This window comes from Haliotis asinina, chromosome 3 (genome assembly GCF_037392515.1).
Source record: "Haliotis asinina isolate JCU_RB_2024 chromosome 3, JCU_Hal_asi_v2, whole genome shotgun sequence".
Taxonomy (NCBI): domain Eukaryota; kingdom Metazoa; phylum Mollusca; class Gastropoda; order Lepetellida; family Haliotidae; genus Haliotis; species Haliotis asinina.
The window spans coordinates 61,805,792-61,811,809 of record NC_090282.1 but is presented as its reverse complement, the minus strand read 5'-3'; positions in this window follow the sequence as shown (position 1 = coordinate 61,811,809).

Below are 6,018 nucleotides of genomic sequence, written 5' to 3'. Positions count from 1 at the left end.
CGTCAGGAGCGATGACAGTGGTTTTACCCGGGGGCTTCCCTACCCCGCAGAGAAGCATGAACACTCGCTGACAATACGCGTCGTTGGTAACAAGATGGGCGGTGCCCAGGAAATTAATTGCGGATAAATAAGCGGTGGAGGAACCAATCATGGTTCAGCCTGAGTGTCTTGCCTCTCAACATGCAAACACGAATGAGTAATCTACCACAAACACGTCAGCCTGCAGCTACATAGCCGACAACATCATCACTACGACCGTGACAGAGGTACAATGGCAGGATACTAGAGGGCGCTGCAGTCTGCGTGCGGCGCGCGAGCTGTGACGTGGAGGACGGCGTTAACGTGACAACCAACGTCACCCGGAAACCAACTTGTCGCGGCTAAAATTAGATTAAGATCACCCTGCCCATTATTGCACGAACACGCGTGGACTTTTTAAAGTTGAGGACACAAAAATGTGAATAAATTGGACGGGCGAAACAGTACTCTTTCAAACGCCAGCAAAATGGCGTCAGATAATTGTAGCATGTTCTTTGACGTCAGCCTCAATCCCGACGGTACTTGAAATGATTCCCAACCGTCTGACTATCCGGATCCTGCCAGGTGCAATGCTCTGTTATTGTTCTGCTTCTGTCCGTGATAAGTCACATTCTTTGATAATTTAAACATTCAGCATGAATGGTGATGCAAGACGATCATACGTTTCCGATTATTTGAATCTCCGGACAAACGATTTAGACATGATCGTTTTAACATATTTACCCAATGCATTATATGCATTATAATATGCATTATACTGACATTATTTGCTGTTTTATCATTATTGCTGTTGCATTTAAATATGATTTTAAATGCAGTTTCAAAAGTCATATATCCTCTGATGACATCCAAGACAGATATCAATGCTGGTTATGCTGTTGTACTTGAACCTTGCTCATGACAAAGGTTTATCTTACTGACAGTCAATGACGAATGATGTCAGTCACAAGTGGAAATCATGTGTCCTTTGACAGGATTAACTACCATTAAATTTCCATAAAATAGAAAAAATGGTATTCTAGTGTAGTGGTGTCATAACTAATTAATGAGTAAGTGAGTGTGATTTTACACCGCCTTTAGCAATATTTCAGCAATATCACTAATGGGGACACCGGAAATGTTCTTCACACATTGTACCCATGTGGGGAATCGAACGGGAGCGAACGCTTTAACCATAAGGCTACCACGCCACCCAGAATGAATGAATGAATGAATGAATGAATGAATGAAACATATGTACTAAACACATCAATTGCAATGTTAGTTAAACCGAGGGGTTGTGGTACGGCTTCGCACACACTCCATGCATAATCCAAGAGGTAATAGATCGAAGTTGAAGGCTACTTTATCAAATCACGTCAAATGTTGCGGCCTTTTTGCCTGGTCTAATGAATAATATCATCCTGACAATGTTCGCGTAGAGGACTCAATCAAACATCTGTGTAATTTCCACTCAGGAGGATCTCTATTCACACTATTCACTAATTCGCTGTCAAAACGATAAAAAGGCCCTCCCAGCGTTCTTTCACAAGCACCCTTTCTTCGCCAGAAACGCGGTCTCTGTTCCATCCACTGAAAAACCTAATCTTATGCCATGGACATTCCTAAGATGTTTTCCAAGAAAATATATAACAGGTCTATCTATCAAACAATTACTGGAGTAGAAATAGTATGCAATTCCTGCTGTAACTATTTGTGGATGAGTTTCCTATTCTCCCTCTCATTCTGGAGGACATCGTGTACAATAAATACTGGTCATCTCTGACATGACACTCTTGAATGGAGTTTTAAAACGAAGTTAATTACCTTAATGATTAATTTATTTACTTTATGATAATTCTTATAAGAATCTCATGCACCTTTCCTTCGCTTGACGTATAGAAACGTTGGTATATGAGATAAATTGTAATCAAATCAAACCGTTGTGCTACAAAAGAAGCATACATGGTTTGTTTAAATCTATATCAAAATGGCTAGAACAAGTACTGTTGTTAAATATGATTATGTTTATTTTCCATCACTCATTCCAGCCAAAGTTGGTAAAATGAAATCTGTGGCGTAATTTAGTATAAAGATATAATGATCGAAAAAGACGTGAATAAGAAATTAATTTTCAGCCACATGAAAAACTTGGAAATGCAGTGCTGATAAAAAGTAAATGTATTGATGTTCAGCGAAAACGTATAAAAAAGATCTGTAAATCATGCGATTTTGATTTAGTCAAATACGTAATTTAAATTTTATTTTAAAAATGAAACAATGTACATTTACGCATCCAGTGATTACCCAACGCGAGAACAGTTTAAGTTAACAGATATACGAGAATATAGCTCAAGACATTTCTGTTGAAAATCGGGTACATGTATTTGAAAAAATACCTTAGAATTATAGTTTCCGTTGGTCTCACTAAGACATAAATATATATAATTGAATTGTGAGGAAAATCGCATCCTAAATATATGCTCGTGGCGTTACCCTCAAGGTTGTCCTGTCCTGAGTACTGAGAGTGAGAGGTGCACGTTATTACTGTCTGTCTGATCAGATTCATCGACTTTGTTATACATCGATAATAATAATTATATCATTGTTTCGATTTATCGATATCTCCAAATTGTCATAGCGTACAACAGAGCAGAATAAATAGCAAAACTTTCAAACTTTTACTTACCTCTATGCATGTGTTAGATTCTTTTTGTGGGCTTCATATATTCTTGGACATTTCACACCATGTACAGCTAGAATCATAAATACATTTATGCTTGGATCGATCGAACAGGGATTATGATCAGAGAGGAAGGTGGCTGCACCTTCGTTTACCATACCATTATTTCTTTTAGCATGGGCTTTCAAGTAGTTTTGGAATCCAGCAAACATGGGCACGCCTTGAAGGCAAAAGTTGAATTATCAGATACAACTTACAACCGGTTTTGGTAGATTTCTTTGTCAATTTACTCATTGGTCAAATATCTGGTATTATCTAACTTGTCCTTAATATTATTATACCAAATTCTTCAATCGAATGATTATTGTAGCAGTGCTGACATATATGATATTTCACTTGAGGCCTTGTGGATACGTGTACTTAAAGCGGTCCGAGAGGCTTTCTGGAGATTCTTCTGTTTTGTCATCATTTTGTAGAAAACGCTTCTCCAGCGTGATGATTTAAAGTTTGAATTTCAGCCGACAGTAGACTGGGATCAAACGTCCGACATGTTGATAACATTGGGAGTCTGTGGGGAGTCAATAGAAGTTGTGTTAATTTTGCACTTTGTTGTCTCAGATATTGATTTTCTCGACGGTATGTTTAGTATGTTGTCTGGGTGATTAGGATGTATGCACTATTTAACATACTCTCTGCATTATTATTTGCTGATGGAATAGTCAGTATGTTATCTGGGTGATTAGGATGTATGCTGATAATGAGCATACTCTCTGCATTATTATTTGCTGATGGAATAGTCAGTATGTTATCTGGGTGATTAGAATGTATGCTGACTATATAACATACTCTCTGCATTATTATTTGCTGATGGAATAGTCAGTATGTTATCTGGGTGATTAGGATGTATGCTGATAATGAGCATACTCTCTGTATTATTATTTGCTGATGGAATAGTCAGTATGTTATCTGGGTGATTAGGATGTATGCTGATAATGAGCATATTCTCTGCATTGTTATTTGCTGATGGAATAGTCAGTATGTTATCTGAGTGATTAGAATGTATGCTGATAATGAGCATACTCTCTGCATTATTATTTGCTGATGGAATAGTCAGTATGTTGTCTGGGTGATTAGGATGTATGCTGATAATGAGCATGCTCTCTGTATTATTATTTGCTGATGGAATAGTCAGTATGTTGTCTGGGTGATTAGGATGTATGCTGACTATATAACATACTCTCTGCATTATTATTTGCTGATGGAATAGTCAGTATGTTATCTGGGTGATTAGGATGTATGCACTATTTAACATACTCTCTGTATTATTATTTGCTGATGGAATAGTCAGTATGTTGTCTGGGTGATTGGTATGCAATTCTAATATCAGTAAGCTGTCTGTAGTAACATTTGATTGTTTACTACCATATTGTCTGTTGCATGAATTACAATTACCGTTGTATAGTTTTAATAGTTTGTTATTATTCTCGTTGAATCCAAACTGTTTTTGTTTGATAACTAGATGTTTGGTATACTGGTCAAATAAATACACATGTACCAAAAGTGGGGATATCCGATTTACGATATCCGATCTACGATATCCGATAAAATGCAAATGATGAAGCCAAAGAGGAAACAGATGATGAAGAGAAAATACGGAAAATGTTACAATTCATTCCATTTCTTTGGAAATGTTTCATCTGTATGGATATATATTACCTTTTGTATGTTTGTAAAATGGAATATCTCCTTCATTTTCCAGTGGTATATATTTAGTCTGCGGGATAAAGCTTATACGATATCTGTATATGACGTAAACTGTCCGAGTGTCGAAACAAGCGAACAATTATAATCCTGCCGATAGTAATTTTTAAGATTGTTCACCTTAATGTGCTCATTGAATCTTTAGCAGGTTGGTTTAATGTTAAATAATAAGTGAAGTGGGATAAATGTCGCTTTTGTCAGCATTTCAGCTGCTGACGTAAGCCACCCATGTACACTGAGTGTATCTCATCACCTACCTCTACCAGCTGGGAAGCGGGCGGGCGAGTAACTATAGAGGCTTTTCACTAATTTCATGAGAATTTGAAATTTCGATCATTAGATAATAGTTTTTGTACTAAATTTATTATGCAAGATCGAGACGATTTGCTTCGGAAACATTTTTAATAAAAAAACAGAAAGATGGCCTGGCCCTGTTTATTTATAGCAAGCAAAGTGTTTTTAAATTACAACAACGCATACATTTCCAGGGGGAATTGGGGGGAGGAGGTGTTGCAAACTGAGATCGGAGAACGTTTATAATTAATACACGTCGGAATAATTATTCAGGGCAAAGGTAGAAGAAACACAAAAAATATATCGGACAGCCTAATGCAAGCTAAACGTTGGACAGAAGAACGAATTCGCAGTAATGCAAATATTACCGCTGTCCTGAATGCGAGGAGCATAATCGGGGCGAACCTGGCATCGAAATCACGATCCGGCATGCCTAAGGGAAGCAACTCTAAACGGCAAATTTCTGCGTCAAGGCCACCTGTTCTCGCATTCATAACAGACGTTAAGTTGAAATAAACTGACGAATCCCAACTGATGAGCGAGTTCCGTAATTAGCATCGGATTTATCTAGCCAGAGAAGGTAACTCCACATCCCCGGTATCAGACAACACGCGATATTTTGTAACAAATAAAGTTTTACTTTTCAGAGAGATCTGCGATGTCGCAAGGGACGATTTAGCCGCAGATTTCTTAATCCGATTGCTTGAAGGAAGGAGCTTTCCGTTTTCTTTCGTCCAATCATAGATTAATGATTGGGAGGGTTGGTCCCTGGGTGTAATTAAGCAAATACGTCGCATGCGCAGTGACATAGATCAAAGATGGAGCTCTAAGTCTGTTTCCTTACGCAGAACAAATTTCCGTAATTAAGTTTAAGCACGACAAATTGACAAATTAGTATCAGGAGTGTTCTCACGCAAATCTCGTGAGTTGAGACATCGCCAATCATTGGATTGTTTTCACAGAGCACTCATGTCTTGTGTGTGTGTGTGTGTGTGTATGTGGAAGAGGCTGGGTTAGCGTTAATGGGTTAATGAGTTTGGATGTGGGTAGGTGTTTTGCAGTTGAGAGATCGGGGTGGGCGTGCGGGTAGGGTGGATATCTGTTGGGTAAGTGGATGTATAAGTGCGTGAGTTTGATTGCACACCTGTTTAACGTTTTCCCTTGGTTTTGTCAGCTTAAAGTCGAATAGACCCGTGAAAATCCGGGCTGTAGTTGGTCTTCAGTAACCCAAGTTTGTCGTCAGAGGCGACTAACGGGATCGG